We start from the raw sequence: 21,803 nt of genomic DNA, 5'->3' as shown, positions 1-21,803 counted from the left end.
CATAGCAATTTATGCAGAAAAAAGCACTTAATAAAATTCAATATTCATCCATGATAAAAAAAAAAAAACTAGAAACAAAAGAAGTATCCCTTAGCCCGATAAAGGGGCATCTACAAAAAACCTAGAGTTAACATCACATTTAATGGCAAAAAATGCGATACTTTCTCCCTATGATCAGAAACAAGGCCAGAATGACCACAATTACCCCTCCAGTTCAACACCAGTGAATTAAGCAGTGCAGTAAGTCAAGAAAAAGAAATAAAAGGTGTATATATTGGAAATGAAGATATAAAATTGTGCCTATGTGCAGGCAACATGATTGTCGACACAGAATATCCCAAGAAATCTGCAAAACAAAAACAAAACTAAAAGCAAAAAAAAAAAAACCTTAGAACTAATAAGTGAGTTTAGCAAAGTTGCAGATAGAAGTTCAACATAGAAAACTAAATGGTAATTCTATGCACTAGTAATGTACACTTGTAAACCAAAATTTAAAGCAACACAATTTATAATAGCACTAAAAGAATGAACTACTCAGGCATAAATGTAAAAAAATATGTATAGGATCTATATGTTGAAAAGCACAAAACAGTGATGAAGTAAATCAAAGAAGTCTTTTAAAATTGAAGAAAAATGGGTATATCATGGAAAAGTGATATACCATGGTCATAGATTGTTAGTTTAGTGTAAATCAACATGTGAATTTTCTCCAAAAATGATGTATAGATTAAATGCAATACCAGTCAAAATCCAAGCAAGATTTCGGTACATATAAACAAGCTGATCCTAACATTTATATAGAAAGGCAAGGAAAGTAGCTAATACAAATTTGAAAAAGAATAAAGAATGAACAAATCACATTTCTCCATGTTAAGACTTACTCTATAGCTACAGTAATTGAGACGGTGTGGACTGGCAAAGGGATAGACACATAGATCACTGGATCAGAATAAAGCATCCAGAAATAAACTCAGTAGTATGGCCAACTGATTTTTGATGAAGTTGCCAGGAGTGGGCACTGGGCCCTTTTGGCAGTCTGTGGTCAGGGATTTAAGTGGGCACAGGGAGCTCTACATGGAAGAAACTCTAACTTTCCCCATAAATCCTGAAAGAGAGCAGTTGAGTGCCTCCTACAGCCCATAGCCTTTTCAGAAGCAGGCAACGAGGTGGGAGGAAGTGTCCCAGACAGGGGAAACAGCAAGTGGAAAGGCTCTGGCATGTCTGAGTAACAAGGAGGCGAGTGTGGCTGGGGCATGGGGAGCAAGGAGAAGAACAGTAGAAGGTGAGGTCCAAGGGGCCCAGGCACAGAGGACCTTGTTGGCACCCAGAAGGACTTGAGTTTTTCCTTTGAGGTTTGCCCTGGGAGGGTTTTGAACCAAGGAGTGACACAATCTGACTACCTTTGTAATGGGCTCATTCTCACTGCTGGGTTGCAAAATGACTAAATGAAGGCAAGGGATGAAGCCAGGAGACAAATTAGGAAGCTACTGAGATAATCCATGTGACAGATGATGGTGACCTAGACCAAAGTGGAAGCAAGCAGTGGAGGTGTTGAGATGTTGTCAATGGGTCTGGACATAATTTGAAGGTACACAGTGTTGGGAGAGAGAGAGAGAGAGAGAGAGAGAGAGAGAGAGAGAGAATGTTAGGGGCTGTGGTGAGAATTTTTTACTGTGGGTTATAGTAAAAAAAAAAAAAAAAAAGAAGAAGAAAAATCTGAGTTCGGAGGAGGTGGCTCACGTCTGTAATCCCAGCAATTTGGGAGTCTGAGGCAGGAAGATTTCTTGAGCTCAGGAGCTCAAGACCAGCCAGGCCAGCCTGGGCAACATAGTGAGACCCTGTCTCTACAGAAAATATTAAAATTAGTTGAGCATGATGGCATATGACTGTAGTCCAGGTACTTGGGAGGCTGAAGTGGGAGAATCACTTGAGCCCAGGAGGTTGAGGCTGCAGTGAGCCGTGATCACTCCACTGCACTCCAATGCCTGGGAGACAGAGAGAGATGGTCTCAAAAAAAAAAAAAAAAAAAAAAAAAACCTGAGCAATAATATTTCCCCACCATTGTTTCCTTAAAGGCTGACTCAGGGATCCTACAACTACTTCAGACCTCTGGATGCCAATCGAGAGTATGTCCCTGTAATGGGTGAGGCGAGCAGAAAGCTACTGTCTTACCTTCTTGGGAACTTCTGAACTTTTCCCCGAGGTATATGGAAGAAACAGCTCTCCTCAGCTGGCCTGCTGAATGGCCTGGCATCATGGGCCCAGCCAACAGAGTTTGGTAGACTGGACCCATTCCGTGGGGTTTCAGATCACAAATGAATAGATTTCCTTTTCTTTATTTTATAGATAAGAAACTTAGATATAGAGAACTATGACTCCGTGCCCAGTATCTTAGATCTAGTTGGTGGCAGAGCTGCAGTTTCTGTCTGCTGGTCCAGTTGTGCATGGGAAGTGCTCAGGGCAGATGGCCATCTTCCACTTTCTTTAGCAATCTTCTCTTTCTTTCTTTCTTTCTTTCTTTTCTTTCTTTCTTTCCTTCTTTCTTTCTTTCTTTCCTTCTTTCTTTCTTTCTTTCTTTCTCTTTCCTTTCCTTTCCTTTCTTTCTTTTTTTTGTTGATGGATCCTCACTCTGTCACCAGGCTGGAGAGCAGTGGCTCGATCTTGGCTCACTGCAACCTCCACCTCCCAGGTTCAAGCAATTTTCCTGCCTCAGCCTCCCAAGTAGCTAGGACTAGAGGTGAGCTCCACCACGCCCAGCTAATTTTTGTATTTTTAGTAGAGACGGGGTTTCACCGTGTTCGCCAGAATGGTCTCTATCTCTTGACCTTGTGATCCACCCGCCTCGGCCTCCCAAAGTGCTGGGATTACAGGCATGAGCCACCGTGCCTGGCCAGTAATTTTATCTTTCTAAAGAGCCCAGAGGCCTTCCCTCATGAACCAGGTCAGCTGTGCAGAGGCCAGGGTGGTGGTGCAGGGAGTTGATGCCCTCCAGTCTTCTGCTTCTTAAGGAGCCACTTGCCTACTTGCATGCCTGCCTGCAAGCTCTGACCTCCCATTCACCCAGGCAATGAAGGAGAACAAACAGCAGAGGCAGCCGGGCACAGTGACAGACCAAGGCAGGGTGACTAACAGTGTGAAGTGCCCATCAGGCAGGTGTGCTGGGTGTAGACTGCAGCTTTGAACACAAGTGAGGGCGTGCGCCTATTGTTATTTTAATTTTTAGGCTACAGAGTTGTTATGGGCTCAGTTGTGTCCTCCCCAAAATTCATATGTTGACATTCTTACCTCGGGTACCTCAGAATGTGACTGTATTTTTATACAGGGTTTCTACAGAGGTAATCAAACTGAAATGAGGTCTTTATCGTGGGCCCTAGTACAATATAACAAGTGTGCTTATAAGAGCAGGAAGTTTGAACACAGACACTCACAGAGAAAAGACGATGTGAGACTCTTGGGTAGTAGACAGCCATCTACATACCAAGGACAGAGGCCAACCCTGCTGGCACCCTGATCTCAGATTTCCAGCCTCTAGAAGTGCAAGAAATAAATTCCTGTCATTTAAGCCACCCAGTCCATGGTACTCTGTTATGGCAGCCTGAGCAGATTTAGACAAGAGTCATCCTGTGTTCTGAGATTGCAGGCCAAGATATGACAAGTGTGGTACTCCCCAGTCCAGGTCGATGCCCCTAATCAAGGGGCGGCCACTGAGACAGCAACTGAGGAGTGGGGAGCAGAGAGGCCCAACACAAAGCACTTCCTGCAGCCTCTGTCTCCAGCATCCCTCCTCTCTCCTTCCCCACTGCCTTCTGGGCCCGTTATTGGCCAACCAGGAGCGGCTGGCTGCAGGGCCTCACCAGGCCCCTCCACATTGCCTGAAGGAGACCCTGCAGCTAGAAGCACCTTCCTAACAGCCAGCCATTGCTCCTCTGGCACCTAAAAGCAGCTGCAAGCAAGGGCAGGGGAGGGGGTTAAGGATGCCTGGTTCTCCTGGGGTTAGCACCTAGCAGCCTCCTCTGATCCCCTCAAAAAGTAAGAAGCTTTAGCCTGTGGGTGCACCTGCTTGGCGCCTCCTGGAGAGCTTGTTTTTAGCACACGCACCCTTTCCTCTCTCTGTCTGTCTTTTTTTTCTAAATAAGAGAAGGCAGTTCTTTCAGCACCAGGAGTGGAAAAAGAGGGAGGGGGCCAAGGAATGAAAGACTCAGAGAGTGTTACACATAACAGTGGGCGTATTTTATGGAAAGCAGCCGACAATCAGTGTTTGCAGACGCCTTTTATTTTATATTATTTCCTCATCTGTTCAGCTTTCTTGGGTGGGAGCCAGAAAGTTAATATTCTCAGTCAAAGTCGGCCTTTTATCTGCCAGGTTCAAAATGAAACCTAGACGCTGGGGTTTTAAAGTGTCTCAGCCAAAAGGCAAACACACCTTCTCAGCAACTCCAGCCCAGGGACTGTCGCTGAGGCTGACGCTCCTGAGAGAAGCCTGGTTCTTACTGGGGGCTTTTGATTAAGAGTTGCTGTTGTTCCTTCAGCAGGACACGCGTCAGCCTGGGGAACCCGGCCTGACCACAGCCTTTTGGCGTCATAGCGCATGAACATGGTGCCATCAGCCAGTGTCTGGGTCACCTCACAGATCATGCCGGGGTCCCAGGCAATTTGGCTGGCTAAAAGAGGCAGGTGAAAGGAAAGGTCAGGAGGGGGTGGTTAACCCCTGCCTGAGTCCTGGCTGGGCTCCTGAAAACAGCCTCTGTGAGAAACAGTCTGCAGAGTTGTGATGGTTTTCAAACTTGTCTTCAATTTCTCTGACGGTACCCCCATGAAAAGGTGGAGCTTTATTTCCCTCCCTTTGAATCTGAGCTGTCTTTCATGACTCACTTCTAATAAAGAGTAACAAAAGTAACAAAAAGTGAAGCTATGTGGTTTCCCAGGCTAGATCATAAAAAGTAAAACAGCTTCCACCTGGCGCTCGCTCTCTCATGGGACACTCACTTTGGGAGCCCCGAACTGCCATGTAAGAAATCCAGCTGTCCTGAAGTCACTGTCCTGGAGGGACGGTGTGGAGAGACCACATAGAGACACCAGGTGCCTGGCTGTGGCAGCCCTAGCTGTTACAGTGTTCTCAGTCCAAGCACCAGACATGTAAGAGAAGAAGCCTTAGTGATGTCCTCACCTCCAGCCATCTAACTGCAGCAGCATGAGAGAGCCCATGAGCTGCCTTGCTGAGCCCAGGCCCCCTGGAACTGTGAGTGCTGAGAAAATGATTACCACTATGTCACACCATTAAGTTTGGGGCTGTTTGTAATACAGCAATGGATAACCAGTACAATGGCCTTCTCCCTTTTGATTTTGTCTCCTCCAAAGCAAAACTGTGGAAGATAGGTCCCTTTCTGCTGTAAAATCCTCTTTTGGCTGTTGATCTTGGTTCAAAAGGCTTGTATTTCAGTTGTGATTCTTCCTGACAAATAATCTTCGTCATTCACTCAACCCTTCTAAACCTCAGTTTGCACATCTATAAAATGGGGATGATAGAATGAGGCTAACTTTACAGAGATGTTAGAAGGGTCAAATGAGATGGTGGATATAACTTATAGAGTTCTCAGTGCCCTGAGATCCAAGAGCTATGATAAATACATTTCTTTTGAGGGCCTCTTCATCACAAGTGTGCTGCAGAAAGATATATGCAACCTATATAACAGGTGTTACATACATGTAGAAAATGAACAGCCCCACCCAACTCTAAGAGGAAAGAGGACTTTGTAAAATACAAGAACTACGCAGAAGCTTCTTGTTATTTTTTTATGATCTGTCATAATTACAAGGGGGCAACCAATGATGTTGCTCAGCTGTGGAGATTAATTTTATTCTAGGAAGCCCAAGGCTTTGTGGCCCTCTCGTTTATACCCTAATCAAAGTGAGGGCCTCTGCAGTCAATTTGGGACGTCCCCTATATTTGGAGGTGACTTAAAATGCAGTGGGAAGTCCCTGGGAGTAGAATTCCAGAGGCCTCCCTGTATCAATCACCCCACCCAACCCCAGACCCAAGTACACTCAATAGCATATTTGGGACTCAACCAAAACTGAAAATAGGATCTGCAGGAAGGGATGAGGAGTGAGAATTTTACCACATGCTACACTATCCCACACTTAGCTTGGACCCAGAATTCTTCTCGCCTCTCTGAGTATTCTGCCCTCAGCACTAAACCCTTGGCGTGTCTAGGGGCCTCTCCCTTTCTTACAATATGGCTGCAGCTAATAAAGGCATAAATGCTGCAAAGCACTTATTACAGTAATATTATCTTTATATTATCCCAGCATTACCAGGCCATGCTCAGGGGCCGGGGAGGCGGGAGAACCTCTTCGGTGCTGTCAGTAATCGGAGGAAGGCAGTTTAGTTTAATGATAATGACTTACACTTACATAGCTGCCCTCATCCCAGAGGACCCTGGAGCACTTTACAAACACACTCTCACTCTGAGCCTTTCTAACAAACCTGAGCCACAGCAATGCTTATAAATAATATATATTCTGAGTGCCTCTATATACTGCAAATGTTTGATATAAATATGTATAAATGTAACAAATATGATTTTTGCATGTTACATTTATAATCTTTAAAAAAATGGTGACCCATCATGGGTGTGCAGTCACAAAACAGACTCGTAGGATGCTGAAGTCCAATAGATAGTGATACTGCACAATAGATAGTGATACAGACAGTGATACTGAACCATTTACAACAGGTATCAGCCTGGGGCTTTTCAAAGCTAAGGAAATCCTTCACAGTCTACATTCATTGGGTTCCTCTTTCACTGGGAAGGTCATTCTTAGGTGAAGTTTGTTCAACCAGTTTCAGCTCAGGGTCAAGCAAATCCACAGATGTGGACAGTCGTGGATGCACACCAGGGTTGATTTTGAAGCGTCAACACCAATGTGCTGTGTGATCATGGACAAAGCAGTAATCTTCTGTGGGCCTCAGTGGAATCCTCAACATAAGTGGCTATAAGGCTCTGTGGTAGCTTGTGGCATTGTTCTCAATCCTTCAGGCCCTTCCTATATTAGAATTACATACATTTATGCCCTTTGCCATGTGTATTTGTAGTTCTTCACATTAGAGTAGACAGAGTTTCCTTCACTATCTCATGGATTCAGAGTTCGGTCATGTTTTCTGATTACCATTGTTGTGCAACAAATGGCCCCAAAACTTAGTAATAAAGAACAATAACCATTTTATTATGTTGATGAACACTGTGGATCAGGAATTTGCTTGGGAGTACAGTCGGGATGGCTTGTTTCTACACCAGGATGTCTAGAACCTCAGTTGGAAAGACTAGAAATCTGAAAGTGACTCAATATTTAGAGCTGGGATCATCTGAAAGTTGTGGTCTCACATGTCTAGAGCCTGGCTTGGGCTAGTTTGAAGACTAGGACAGCCAACCAGAGTGCCTACATGGGGCCTCCCCAGTGAACCTGTGCTTCCTTACAACATGGTGGTCTCAGAGTAGTCAGACTTCTTACACGGCAGCTCAGGCCTCTGAGTGCAAGTGATCCAGTGACCAAGTGGAAGCTGTATTGCCTTTTACGATCTAGTCTCGGAAATTAGTGTCACCTACTGTCTTCTATTGTTGAAGAAGTCACAAGCCCACCTGGACCATTAGACTCCACCTGTTGATGAGAGGAATGTCAAGGTCACAAGGTAGGAGAGTGTGGGATGGGGTATATTGTGGTGGCCATCAGAATTAGTTTCCTATGCTGCATAACAAATTACCACAAGCTTAGTGGCTGCCATAATGTATATTTTCACCATTTACCAGGGTCAGGAGTTTGAGCACAGCTTAACTGTGTTCTCTGCTCAGAGTCTCACAAGGCTTCAATCAGAGTGTCAGCCAGACTGAGTTTCTTTCTGGGGCTCAGGATCCTCTTCCGAGGTCATGTCGTTTTTGGCAAAATTCAGTTTCCTCATCTGTGAAAGCATAGTAAAGATTGATGGTAAAAACATGTGAATGTGTCGGGGATACCAAAAAGAGCTACATAAATGCTGCTTATTATTCTCCAACTAGATTGTAAGATCCTTGAGGTCAGAGACACAGTATTGTATTTATGTGTTTTTTTTTGTTTGTTTTTTTTTTGAGACAGGGTCTTGCTCTGTTGCCCAGGCTGGAGTGCAGTGGAACAATCTCGGCTCACTGCAACCTCAACCTCCTAGGCTCAGGTAATTCTCCCACCTCAGCCTCCCGAGTAGCTGAGACTACAGGTGCATGCCACCATGCCCAGCTAATATTTGTATTTTATTTTTAGTAGAGACAGGGTTTTTCCATGTTGACCATGCTGGTATATTTATGTGTTTTGAGTGTACCATAGAACATCAAGTGGTACTAAGCACATGGCTGAGTCTCAAGAAATGCTGGCTTCTGACTGGTTGTATGGAAGCATTGAGGGGTGTATCTATGGGTGAGGGATGAAGACTTGAGTCCCAAGAAGATTCTGGGAGGGGTTCAGGCAATATGGAGGTGTGTGGGGAGAGATCTGGTGTGTCTCTGTTACAGTTAGAGGCAAAAAAGCTTGCTATTGGAATGAAATATAGGAAACATTTTGTATCTCCACTCTTGAAGACAATCTGAATGCCTCTGGGGAAAGGTGCACTGTGGTGATGACAACAGGGCCTTTGGACCTAGACAGACTTGGGTTTGAATGCTGGTTCAGCCCTTTTCTAGCTGATTGACCTTGCGTGAGTTATTAAACCTCTCAGCCTTGAGGTTCCCAATTGATGAAATGAGGGTTGTGGGAGAGATAGAGACAATGGTGTGAAACTGCTCACAGAGCCCATGTAGATGCCTGTTTAACATCAGCTGGTTTTATGAGAGGCAGCAAGATATAGCGTGTTCAAACTTAGGCTCCAGAACTGCATTGCTTGGTTCAAAGCCTGGCTCCATCACTTCCTAAATATGTGACCTTGGCCAAGTTACATAACCTTGCTGGTCCTCCATTTCCTTGCATGTAAAATGAGGATAGTAATTTTATATGCTTCATAGAATAGCTGTCAGGAATAAATAAGATAATATATACATAAAGTGCTTGGAATAAAACATGGTCTGTGGTAAGTACTCAATGAATATTAGCCGTTGTTGATTCTGCTTTTCTTCCTTCTCCTGCTCCTTCTTCTCTTCCTTCTTTTTCTTCTCATTGTGCATGAGTGAGGTCCTTCCTGTTAGCCATCCCACTTCTTTGCTGTCTCTATTACACAACCCCTGAGATGACTGAAAACCTCCTTGATTCAGTTCCACAGACATACAGACAGGGCAGTGGGAGAACTAAGCCTTACTGAGCACCACTCCTCTCTGTTCCTTCCCTTAGCATCCCCTGGCCACTTTCAGGAATGGCATCTCCCCCTCGCCTACTCAGCTGCTCAAGCCAGAAACCTAATGAAGTTGACAACTTTCTCTCCTTCACCTCACATTTCCAAACCACTACCAAGTCCTGTCAGCTCTCCATCTAGAGTCTATCTGGAACCTGTTCATAGCTCTCTATCTCCACGACACCAGCCGATCCCAGCTACACATTCTCTTGCCAGGATGCAGCCATAGTCCCTAACTGCTCTCATTCTTGCCCTTATAATTCACTTTCCACACAACGGCCAGAGAGATTGTTGTCATTCCCCTATTTAAACCTTTCCCGTGGCTTTCCACTCCACTATGTATAAAATCCAAACTCCTTAACACAGTCCCCAGGGCTCAACTTCTCCTTCTGCCCACTGTTGTTTCCTCCCTTCCCTTCCATTGGTACTGATTCCAAGGGCATTCCCTGATCAATTTCCCACATGCTCAATGCTATTTCAAAGTCTGCTTTCTGGGAAGTGCAACCTGTGCCATTCTGTATCCCAGACCTTCCACTCATCCATTTAGCTTTGCACAGAATTCATGCATTTTTTTTTTACCAACAATGCCTCCTGCCCGCCCCCCTTTTTTTTTTCCTGAAACAGGACTGTCTGTAGCTTCCTGTGGAGTGTTCATTCCAGCACAGTGGTTCTCCAACTTAAAACACTTGCCCAGCCCCACATTGAGAGTTTCTGATTCAGTGGGTCTGGGGTGGGTCTGGGAATGTGCATTTCTAACATGTTCTTGGTGATGCTGATGCTGCTTCTGAGGGAGCATGCTGTGAAGGCCACTGGTATAGGGAAGTGACAAATAGACTGAGATTGTCATCCATCTCTCAGTTCTAGTCTCTGTGGTCCCTCAGCAAGGTGGCCACATGAAGTTCCCTTTCAATTGGGAATTTATATTTAATTATATTTAATTTATATATTAAAAAAAGTCTGGCCTAAGTGGATCCTTGGGTAGAAGAGAGAGGTCAGCAGTCTGGAGATGAGTAAGTCACTCTTATCCTCCGGCTACCCCAAGTTTTCACCCATCTGTTTTGTATTCACTCCTCCCCGTCCCCTGCCCCTCTCCTGAGCCCTATTTGCTCAGGAAGCCATCTCCCCAGGCACGTGTGTGCCAGATAATCTACTGGGCACAGTCACCGAGCATTCTAATCTACTCTTTGGGTCCCTTAAGCTGGAAGTCTCGAGAAGAGCCATGAGAAAACAGCCAAGAGGTGGGCCGAGGCTCAGGGAACTAATTGAAGAACGACTCCTCTGCGGGGTGTTAATACCTTGCAAAGAAGTGAATCTACTGGCATTTTTTTTCAGAGTTTAATAAAAATATGTATGCACCGTGAGAAAATCGCAGCAATAATTCCTTGCACCTTTGTTCCAAGAAGCCCAAAGCACTCCCCATATATTATCATATTCATTATCCTATTTTCTTCGCATTTCTCATTAATTTTTTTCCGAGGTGATATATTAATATGAAATTCTAAATCACATTAAGGATACCACGAGCCCAGCTGATTCTCCTTACCCTAACTCCACCTTTCTCTTCTGCTCTTTCCATCCATCATCCTCATCCCCCACATTCCCCACACAGGAGATGGTAAGTCAGCAGCTGGTAAGCAGCTGATGGAGAGGGGAATAAGAGATTGGAGGAGTACAGGTGTCAAAGTGCTCCTTTGCCGGTGGGCTGCTTTCCAAGTCCAGTCACCAGGGCTCGAGTCCTCTCACCAGAGTCACTTGATCAGGTCCAGGACACTGAGGCAGGTCAGGAAAAGGAAGCAGCCTTCCCACCCAACTCCCCTTAATGGGTGTACAACCTACTCCCTGCTCCCTCTTGCAAGAGGGAAAGAATCAGTCTCATTACAGATATTATCATGCAGCACTTCATATTTCAAAGAGCTTTATAATCGCTAATTAGTTATTGCCAGAGAATATGGAAATGGCGCCTTGCTAACTCCCGCAGACCAGAGGCCAGAGTTCTGCAAGCAGGTCAGCCTTCAGCTGGCTGCCCCGCCTGACCTGGCACACAGGAAGTGTGGCCAACCGCGGGTCAGAAGGCAAAAGGCTTGTAGTCACAGCCAGGGAGATTCTGTGGTTTCTGTGCTAATGCTTCTGAGTCACCTGTCTGCATTCTGTCAGTTTAGGAGAGCCCAGAGATGAGCTAAATGCCTCAGGTGGCAACATAAAAGATGCAGCCAAAGCTAAAACAGCATCCTCAGCCAGAAAAGCCAATGAGGAAGAAACACTTCCCCCTCTTCCCAGTGTGCTGAGGTTAATTCCCAATACGGTGGCTGCAACGAGCTTGAGGTTCATGCTGAGGGGATGCTGGTGTGCAAAGTACAAGGGAGCCCATTTCAGAAGCCTCCTGAAGGACCTCACGGACACGCAGGTGTTCCAGTCAGGCTCTGAAGCCCCTCCAGCGGAAGGAGGGACAAGAAGCAGCCTCATTCAGCCTGGATACCTCAATACCATTTGAATTTCATTCTAATTCCTCTCAGAAGCTGGAGTCACAAGGGGCCTAAAGGAGGCAGGCCCTTGGGGAGGCTGACTCAGCCTTCCTGGAGGAACACTGCCCTGTCCGTGATGAGAGGAAGATGCAGGGAGCATTTTCATTTGGGACTCCATCTCTCCTCCTTCCAGTAAATGGGGATTGAGGAGGTGCTACCTTAAAGAAAACCCTGAGCAGCAGCAGCAGCAGCAGCAGCAGCAGCAGCAGCAGCAGCTTTTTTTCTAGTAAAGCACGCCCCTGCAGGTCAAAGGTGGGTGGGACAAAGGCCCAGGAAGCACTCCTGGCTTACAGAAATTCCACAGGGACCCAGCCATAGGAAGCTCCAGAAAAGCTCTCTCAGGGAGTGAGCAGAAATCTCTGATACAGATATCCCCCACTTTCTTCTCTTCCTGGTGAGTGGACATGCAGAGGCCACTCAGTCATCAGATTATAGTTCCCCTAATAGCTCCAGTGTTTGTGCTGAGGCAGAGCAAAGTTGAAGTGATAGAGATGCATGCCTTAGTCTATGTCTTTGGGAAGCATATGCCTGCAATACCCAAGCCTTTGCATCAGAGAGTCATTTTGCCCATTGCTGATGGGTTACCTATCAGAAGCTGCCTGTTCTTAGCACAGAACTATGCCGTGAAAGAGATTGATGTGTCCTGGGCCTCATTTCTCAGCACTCCAGCAGGAAGAGGAGACTTGCCCCTGCATTGCAGAAGGCAGCCCTCATAATGAGAATGCCGCCTATGGCCCAGGCCCGCGCAGGATCGAAGGTTTGGTCCAGCCTTGTCAGCAGGGATCAGGGGGCAGGGTGGGATGGGATGGGAGTGGGGGCTGGACCACACAGAGAGATTTCCCAGGGCCTTTGGGAACTAGCACTTACGCAATCTGGGTCCTTCTAGGATGTGACAACCGGCCCTTCTACCTCACCTTTTCTCAATTGTATGCTGATGCAACCAGCTAAGAAGTCGAAGCCAAAGCCTTCATTTAGAGCTCAAGCTGCCACTTCATGTCCTCTTATCAACCCCCACTTACCACCATCCCCTTCACCCCCATGCCCTTCTTTCTCCAAGGGCCCAGAAGTCAAAGGTGATGGAGGCCCACCCTGGGGTAGAGGGGGGAAGCCTGCCATTCCTCATAATTCCTAGATCAGAATGGTCTAACTTCCCTCCCACTACCCAGAACTGCCAGCAGCAGGCTTCTGCCTCCAGCAGTCCTCCCGGTCATCCCCGCCTTCCTTTTCAGCCCAGCCACCTTTTGATACCCCAAGTGGACAAAATACTCCTCCAATGTGAAGGCGACCCAGAGCCTCACTTCTCAGTTCTGATGGAGCAAGTGGAAGACAAATGGGCCCCTGAAGCTGGGGCAAGCACAGATCTTAGCCACTCATCTTGATGGCTCTAGCCTTCAGGAATACCCCTTTCCTAACCTACTAAAGTTTCCCCTGTCCTTTGTCATAGATATTGCTGGGTGTGCAGGCACACACCACACCCAGACACACGCCCCCACATGCACACTCACTCCTGCTCACACACGTACTTGCACAGGCACACTTGCTCCCACATGCATGCTCACTCCCACACACACTCACACGCATGTTCTGGCTGTGTCCTCAGCTCTTAGATTTTGCTTCCGTTATAGCAGAGATAGGTAACGCTAATTGAGTCAGGACCTGGAGAGGTGGGGGAAAGGCGTGGTGCCCTCCACATCCCAATTGCTCCACCTTCATGTTCAGGCTTTAGCTGGGCCGGTGGCAGGTGGAAGTGGAGCTGCACATTTTGAAAAAGCAAGGAAGAAGGAGCAAGAGAAGGTGGGGAGGAGCAGTGAGGAGGGCTCTGGGAGACATAGTGCCTCTGCTGAGGGTTGGGGGCGGGCGTGGAGTGGGAGGTGGTAAGAGGGCAGACATCAAATTTCCCCTTGAGACCCAGCAGGAAAACATGATGTGGGGAAAGTAGAAGTTTGGGGGTCCAGCTGGCCTCCTGTGTGACCTTGAACCACAAGCTCATTTAACTTCTCTACGTCTCAGTTTTCCTATTTCCAGAGTGAGGATAAGGATACTTGTCTTTCACCGGTGCTGAGAGGATGAACAATACTGTTTGTCAAGAGTCTGGCATGGAATAAGTCCTCAACAAATGGCTGCTATTGTCACTGGTGCCTGAACTAGAAGGGATCTTGGAAAGTGTCAATTCTTGGCCTCATTCATAGGAGACCATGAAGGACATATTGGTGATATTCCTTCCCTTGCAGTAAAGCCAAACCCCTCCTGACTCTTTCCAATTGTTATGTCACAGGGGCAATAGTGCAAAGAATAGCAGTGGTTGTAGGTTACACTGGCATTCACAGGGATGGAAGAGGTGGGGAGGGCAGTGTATAAGATTAATACAGAGGTGTGTCTGTGTGGGGTGACTCCCAGGACAAGTGCCAGGGAAAGAAGAAATGCACATTTTTTCTTCCTGTTCCTGGAAAAATAGGTTTCTAGTGGGTTGGGGTGTGGCCAGAACCACCAGGCAGGACCAGAGACACAAGAACCCCCCAGGCACACAGCCCACCAATGCAGGGCAAAGTTAGTGGGAAACTCCCATCTTTGTGGCCACTTTCCCCCAGGGAAATGGGGCTGTCTCCATGGCTGCTGTCTTGAAAAAATGGTCTCAGATCATCTTCTCACCCATTCTCTGAGCCTCTTGGAGTATCCTAAATAGTAAAACACTAAGCATGAAGAGGCCATCAGTGTAGTGGTTAAGGGTCCAGATTCTGAAGCCAAACCTCCTGCATTTGAATTCTGGCACTACAACTTGCCAGCTGTGTGAGTTAAGTTCAGTGTGCCTCAGTTTCCTCATCTGTAAAATGGAGAAACTTAGCACAATGTCAGACACATGGTAAGTGCTATTGCAATATTGATTACAGTGATTACAATTATACTTCTTATACTCCTTAGCCAGTTGTCTTGCATGGGGAAAAGTACTCAAGAGGAGAGTGAGTCAACTGTGGCCTGGTGGTCAATTGAAGCCTCACTGGAGGCTTGGTCCAACGTAAGAAGTAAGTCCTAGGGAGCCTTAGACCTAGCTCTCTCTTTCCAGCAGAGTCCTTGTTCTCCTCTTCTTGTTTCACCAGGAGATCAAAATCCTCAGTCCAGCCACACCCTCCATCCTCCTCTCCACTCCAGGTACACACTCAATAAGGACTTTTTCCATCTGCCCTTCTGCTTCCTGGCCACAAGCATGAGCAGCTCTCCCTTGAGCCCCTGTTTCAACAAACCCTGTTTCTAGCACAGGGCAGTGCCGAGAGTACAGGGCTGGAGCCAAACAGCCTGGCTGTAGTCTTGGCTCCATCCCTTACTAGCTACTGACCCCCTAGGCAAGTCATGCAACTTGTCTGAGACTCAGTTTTCTCATCTGACAAATGCGGATAAAACAGCTTCCTACCCCCACTTCCAGGGGTTCTTTAAGAATCAGAAAAAAAAAAAAAAGAATCAAACAGGAGTGCTTGTGAAGGCACTCTGCAAGCTGGGAAGAATCAGGCAAGCCATACACTGTGAATCTTCATTCTCTTTCTGTCTCTACTCTGATGAGCTTCTGTTTGAAGTGAGACTTCCAACACTTCTGCTGCTTCTAGTAAAAGGTTATCTTTCTATCTGCATCAGTCAGATATTACTGTGCAAGAAAAATTCCAAAACATAGTGGCTTAAAACAATAATTGTTTTTTCTAATGAGTCTTTAGATTAGCTGTGTAGTTCTACTGATCTGAGCTGGACTTGGCTGGGCGCAACTCACTTGCGTGCCTGTGGTGAGCTGTGTGTCAGCTAGGAGGCTTTGGTGATCTGGGCTGAGCTTTCATATATCTGAAAGCTTCAACTGGAGCAACTGAGCCAACTCAGCTCTGCTTCACTTGTCTCATTCTTCAGCAGGCTACCTTAGCCCGTTCTCATGGCAAAGGCACAAGAGCAAGAGTGAGGAAGCTCAATTATGCAAGAAGGCAGGCAGAAATGTGTGTGTGCTTCTCAAGGCCCTGTTTATGTCATGTGCATATTCCCATAAGTGTGTGAAAGTTTTGTAGATTTCTGCAGGAAGGGATGGAACATCTCCATCACTGCTTCCAGATTTGGCCTGGAGGACTAACAGCTCTGTACTGCTTGAGCACTCTCATATATAAGCATATACCTCCCATTTGAATAGTTCCCTCAATGCACAACTCTTGTAGAGTGCACAATCCTACATGGCAGTCCTGCGAGGACCTCTGACATCCCCACCCCAGCTTCATTTTCCTACTATGTAAAACGGGGCTAATGTCTGCTTTGCCTCCTGGAGTGAATATCTGTAGAAATAACATGAGCAAATTCATATGAAGGCAATTCTTAAACCGTGAGAGCTCCAGAGTTGTATGCTCTCATTAGAGATAATAGTGGAATTTGTCTGAGTAGACAAGTTTCAATCGTGGAACCAGGGAATAAAATTCAAAAGAGGGTAGAGGGTTTGCAAGAGAGTGAGGGAGTCAGGAAGGAGCTATAGCCCTAGTAATAAAGAGAATCCAGGAGGGTGGGCGAAGGGGAAGCTGGGAGGGGGCACAGGGCTAGTGGCTTCCTTTGGACCAAGGCCGGCGTGATGGAGAGGAAATACTCCGGGGGGAACATTGGCCTGCGGCAATAAAGAGAACCTAAGGGAGTCAAGATCCCAGGCTTTGCTGCTTGTTCAAAGGGCGGCGAGTGTGGCACTGATGCGCCTAGCGCCGGGCATCGCGGCTTCCTTTTCTCTTCTCGCAGACGCGCGGGTCCGCAAAGCATTCCTCCTTTAACTATCCGGTGGCCTGGGCTGCCTGGTGGCAAGGCTGTTCCCACGAATCAAGATAAAGTGATTCCCCCACCCCCAGCCGCCCTTCTCTCCCACTCAGCTCCTGTTCTTCGCCTTCCCCCAGCGAGCGAGGCCGGCGAGCTAGACTGCCTCACCGAGGCGGCTCCCGGTACCGTCTCTGGCTCTGCTGGGACCTCTGGAAGCCCCCGCGGCCCCGGCGCGCCACGTATGGTTCCCCGCACTTAAGGCCTCCCGCCCGCCCCCACCCAGCCTCCCTTCCAGCCCCAGCTGGCGCAGGAGGGCGGGTACCGCTCTTTGGAAACACCCAGCGCCCTGAGAGGGCAAGGCAAGCCGCCTTCCCCGTGCCACAGGAGAATCCGCTCTGAGCTGCTCAGGACAGACCTTGGCTCATCTGCGGGCGGGGACTGGGGCAAGGGTGGCAGTCCTCTAAGGCAGGGGTGGAGGGTGAGGGGAGGAAAGTGGCAGAAAAGAAGGAAGGGAATAGGAGGATGAAGGAGAGAAGAAGGAAGGAAGGTGGTGGGGGTGGAAATGGAGGGAGCAGGAGGGAGAAAGAGAAGAGAGAAAAATGGAGTAAGATAGGGCAGAAAGGATGGGAAAGGAGAGGAAAGAAGGAAAGAGGGTTGGGGAAAGGAAAGGGAAAAGGTGAGAGGGATGAGGAGTGGGTGGGAGGGAGAGGGAGGAAAGAGAAAGGGGAGGAGGAGGAAGGAAGTGAGGATGCAGGGTGAAGTTGAAGGGGAGTAAGTAGAAGAGGAGACAGAGGAAGGAAAATGAAGTTGGCAGAAAGGGGCCAAGGAGAAAAGGAAGGGAAGAGGGAAGGCTATGAGAAAGAAGAGGAGGGGGAGGAGGAGAAATGGGACCCAAGGGTTTGAAAGGAAAGGGAACAGAAAAGAAGGAGGAAGAGAGGACAGAAGAGCTTTGGTTCTGCTTCTTGTCCTTTTAGACTCCAGTGCCACACTCCTCAGCGTGTGCACGCAAACACACACACACACACACACACACACATTTCTATGAGGAACTTCGTAAAAAAGAAGCCATATAAAAGGGAGAATAAGGGAAGGAGGACCACAGAGAAAAGCCAGGTGTATAAAAGAGTTTTGAAGCAACACATCCTGTTCCTGGATTTGAGAGTGGCTGGAGACAGAAGTCCTGGCCCACTGGCAGCCTGGACAGGCGGCCAGCAGGAGAGCCAGTGGGTCCGGGTGCAAAGCCCCAGTCTGTTTATTCTGTCTCATTTAGAAGGTGCACTGTGGAAGCAGGTAGCAACCTACCCTGATCATTAGGTACCGCATTTATGAAATGGAAATCATGTAAATGCCTGCTTTACAGGGATGTTGAAGTTAAATTAAGTTAAACAAACAAATATGCCTCTAGGAGATGCTGCTGGTCCCTCACCTGGGCTGGCACACCCATCCCTCAGCTGCTGAATGTTGGCTGACCTCTTTCCAAGATGGGAGCCCTCTTGCCCCAAAAATGCTCCAGAGGTTACTATCCTGCCCCCTGGGGCTACTGGCAGCCATTGCCTGTCAAAGGGGAAGGGGAAATACAAAAACTCACCACCTTTCCTCAGGGTAGTTAACTGTGTGGTGCTCTCACACTCCAGAGCTTCCTGCTCAATTCCTATCTTGCACTCTGTCTCTAGGGAACCGCACCTAAGACAGCCCCTTCCTGAGAATTAGTTGTCAGAGAGCTGGGACCAAGGATGGGCCTAAGATTGAGGAGTGGACCTCTTGGAAGTGAAGGGACCACACACAGCCTTGCCCCAACCTAGATGGACCAGCTATGTGAGCCTCTGGCAGGTCCTAGGCTGTTCTGGGCTGGTCACACCTCCCCTAGGAGGATTGGAAGAGGGAGCTGGGTGGGATTCAAATGAATTTTAAAATAAGCTAGGGGGCTTTTCCCCCAGGCTATGGTTTCCTGGGACATGAGGCAGCCATGAGCTTTTGCAAACAAGACTGACACTGTCCCTCAAAATCCCCAAACAGCCACTGAGAAGCCTATGGGGTGGGGAGGCAGGGAGGAGAGGAGGCTGCTGATCTTAGGGACATTTGGTGATGGGGAACTTTGGGAATCATTTAAGGGATGAGAAGGAATCAGGCCACACTTGAATGGGGGAGGTGCCCGCAAAGCTTCCATTTGTGTGCAATTAGTCTAGGGATGCCCTCATTTGCATAAGGTTCATAAATTTGCATAAAATTGCTTAAGGCCCTAACCACCAGTACAGAAAATAAAATAACATGAATCAATTAGTGGGCTTCGCTGTGATTGGAGCAAGCCTGGTGTTGGGGAATCTCCTTCTCATGACTCGAACAGCCCTGGGTTGGCATGAAGGCAGCTGGAGCGCAAGACCCACAGACCAGCTAAGCTGCCTGGGAGGGGCCCTAGGAGGAAATCCCTGTCCCCACCCTGCCCATGCAGGGAGGGATGGGGCAATCCCACAAGTGGGGACAAGTAGGTGGGCAGAGGAGATATGAAATCAGGGCCTGAGCCAGCACATGTGAGCTTCAGGTCAGGGCTGGTAGAGGAGGTGAGAGGACCCCATGCATGAAAGGAAATGTGGGGAAAAGGGAAGGGAAAGAGAAGGGAAACTCGTCATTTCAGCCCCAGTGTTTATGGAGGGCCCTTATGCCTCTGGCCTGAGCTCAACACACATTCTCTCACTCGATTCTCATGACAATCTTAGGAAACTGATGCAATTATCCCATTGCAGAGATGAAGAAATATGACTTCAGAGCACTTACAGCTTTGCACAAGATAGCACTAGCAAATGGCAAATCTGGCCTGTCCAGTTCCAGAGGCCCATAGTAACTCCCCAGTGAGCACAGTGCCTGGCATCCAGCAGGAGTGCAGCAAATATTTATTTAATACATGACTGATGTATGTGGAGATGAGCTTTGAGGGGAGGTGAAGGTCAAACTGAGGATGCCATGGCAATTCTTAAGAGAAAACAGGTTAAAAGTGAGCTCTAAGATGCAATTCTCTTTTTTTTAAAAAAAAAAAATGCAAATCCTATCAGTCATCTTGGGAGTCTGGGAACATGTAAATAAATCATGTTTCTCCCCCATGATAATTTCTGTGAGCTGGGCTTTTGGTTCCTCTTTGGCATTTCCCCATCCTGCCCTATCTGCTTGCCCACTTTCCGAGCCCTGCCTGCACTTGCCCATATGAGGAATTTTCAATTCTGGTCTGGAACCCTTGGTCCTTGGTGAGTCAGCCGTAGCCATAGCTAATGAAGAAGCTGAGGTTGCAGAGCCCAAGCTTGTTTCCCATGGCTGAAATGACATGGGCTCTTATCTTACATTCCCATCCCCTAGCAAGCCTAGTGCTGCTAAATCAGCTAGTGCTGATGAATCACCAATTTCTCTCTCCATCTCTCCCTTTCTCTTTTGCATTGACCCTGCTGGTTTATAAGAACCCTCAGGATTTTTTTTTGTCTCTGCTCTCTCCCTGAACCTCCCCCTCCCCCAGAGTCATTGTTAATGAATCAAATTGCCCTTCGACTTGAATTACGGGGAAAGCAGCCTCACCCACTACTTGCGGTAGATGGGGTGGCTGCCCCCAGATCCACACTGGCCTTGTTGCAATGACTCAGAGTGGATGTTTATTTTTGCATCTCACATCCTTTATCTGAGAAAATGGACTACCGATGGGAAACAATTACCTACCACTTACCCCACAGGGCTGATGGGAGCAGATGGCACATGCGATGGAGAAGCAGCACAGTGCATTAATGTCATCAGCAACGATCACAGCCATAATGAGTCCACATCACGGGGACTGAAAACCAGAGAGAGGAAAGAGCAACAGCTGGGCACTCCTTTAGCCAGATCTGGTTGCAACCACCCAAATGGCTTGTTCCAGTTTCACTAATAGGCAGAGGGTGATGAGAGGCTACAAGGGGACCCACCGAAAACAGTCACTGCTTTCAACCCTGCTGATTATCAGGGAGCCCCTCTGCAGAGAGCACACGGCAATTCATTGTTTACCTGGATCCACTGAAAGGCTTTCTTCTGCTCTGACTAAAGTGTGTGTGTGTGTGTGTGTGTGTGTGTGTGTGTGTGTGTGTGACCACACAGTACCTCTGACAACTTTGCCCAGAAAAAATGCAGGGGACAGTCAAAGTAAGGTCTATAAAGCTAGGAGTAATGTTCAAAGATAATACATAATGGATGTGAGAAAGACTTGCAATGACACTTCATGATTTGGTGAATTTGGAAGCTGTGATATCAGGGATTGCAAAGAGAAGATGACAGGCCAATTTCTTAGCTATAGAAAGGACAAGGATGGGGACCAAGAATCCAGCCAGCATCGCTGACACTTCAGAGGGGTTCAGGTAGAAAAAAAAATCAGCCCACTGTGGCATGCCTGTTCCTTCCCCAGCTTGCACCAATACCATTACTTTGCTCCCCATCTTCTCCCCTATTCCCTTTTCTTTTACCTTTTTCAAAGCCCAGAACAGCTCAAGGACACCTTCACATTCTTTACTTCCTTTCCAGCCCAGCCCTGCCACGAGCTCTATACCATTGCCATGAACGTTAGGGTCTTAGCATAAGAAGTCTGGGATTGACAAGTTTCCAAGACAAAACTTGGCTTTGAACTTGGCTTTGTCTAACTCCAGAGGCCAGTGGCAGCCTCCCATGGATCATCTGGCTTCCAGAAGGAGGTCATGGAATCCATGGTTTCTATGTTCTTTCCCCTAGGTCAGCAGAACGTGACTTTCCTGCAAGCCAATCTAATCAAGTGTTAGAAATCTGGGGAGTTCAGAAGCCACTTCGTGGTTCTGAAGCTGAATTCTCAGCATTCCTGACGCTTCTGAGTTCCAGTTTGGCTTCCATTCCTGTTTCAGTTTGAACCTATAATGTAATTATAGGGTTTATGGTTCCTAAATCTTTGATGAGGGCGGAGGGAGGAGGTGCAGGGCAGGTTTATCTTACCAGCTGTTCCCAAGTGAGAAGGTTTTTGCTGGCACCTGTCTGCAGGCAGTGGGTGAGCTCTTGAAGGTGCACAGCTAGATTCAATAGAACTCAAGGACTCCAAATAAGTTGGGTCATTTTGAGGAACATTAATATTTGCAGTGACTATTTAAAATTAAAATCACAGAATGCAAAAGTCAGAAACAAACATAAGGACAGATTTGTACAATCCC

Source organism: Pongo abelii, chromosome X (genome assembly GCF_028885655.2).
Source record: "Pongo abelii isolate AG06213 chromosome X, NHGRI_mPonAbe1-v2.0_pri, whole genome shotgun sequence".
Classification (NCBI taxonomy): Eukaryota; Metazoa; Chordata; class Mammalia; order Primates; family Hominidae; genus Pongo; species Pongo abelii.
The sequence above is the reverse complement of the archived record's forward strand: the minus strand, read 5'-3'. Positions refer to the sequence as shown.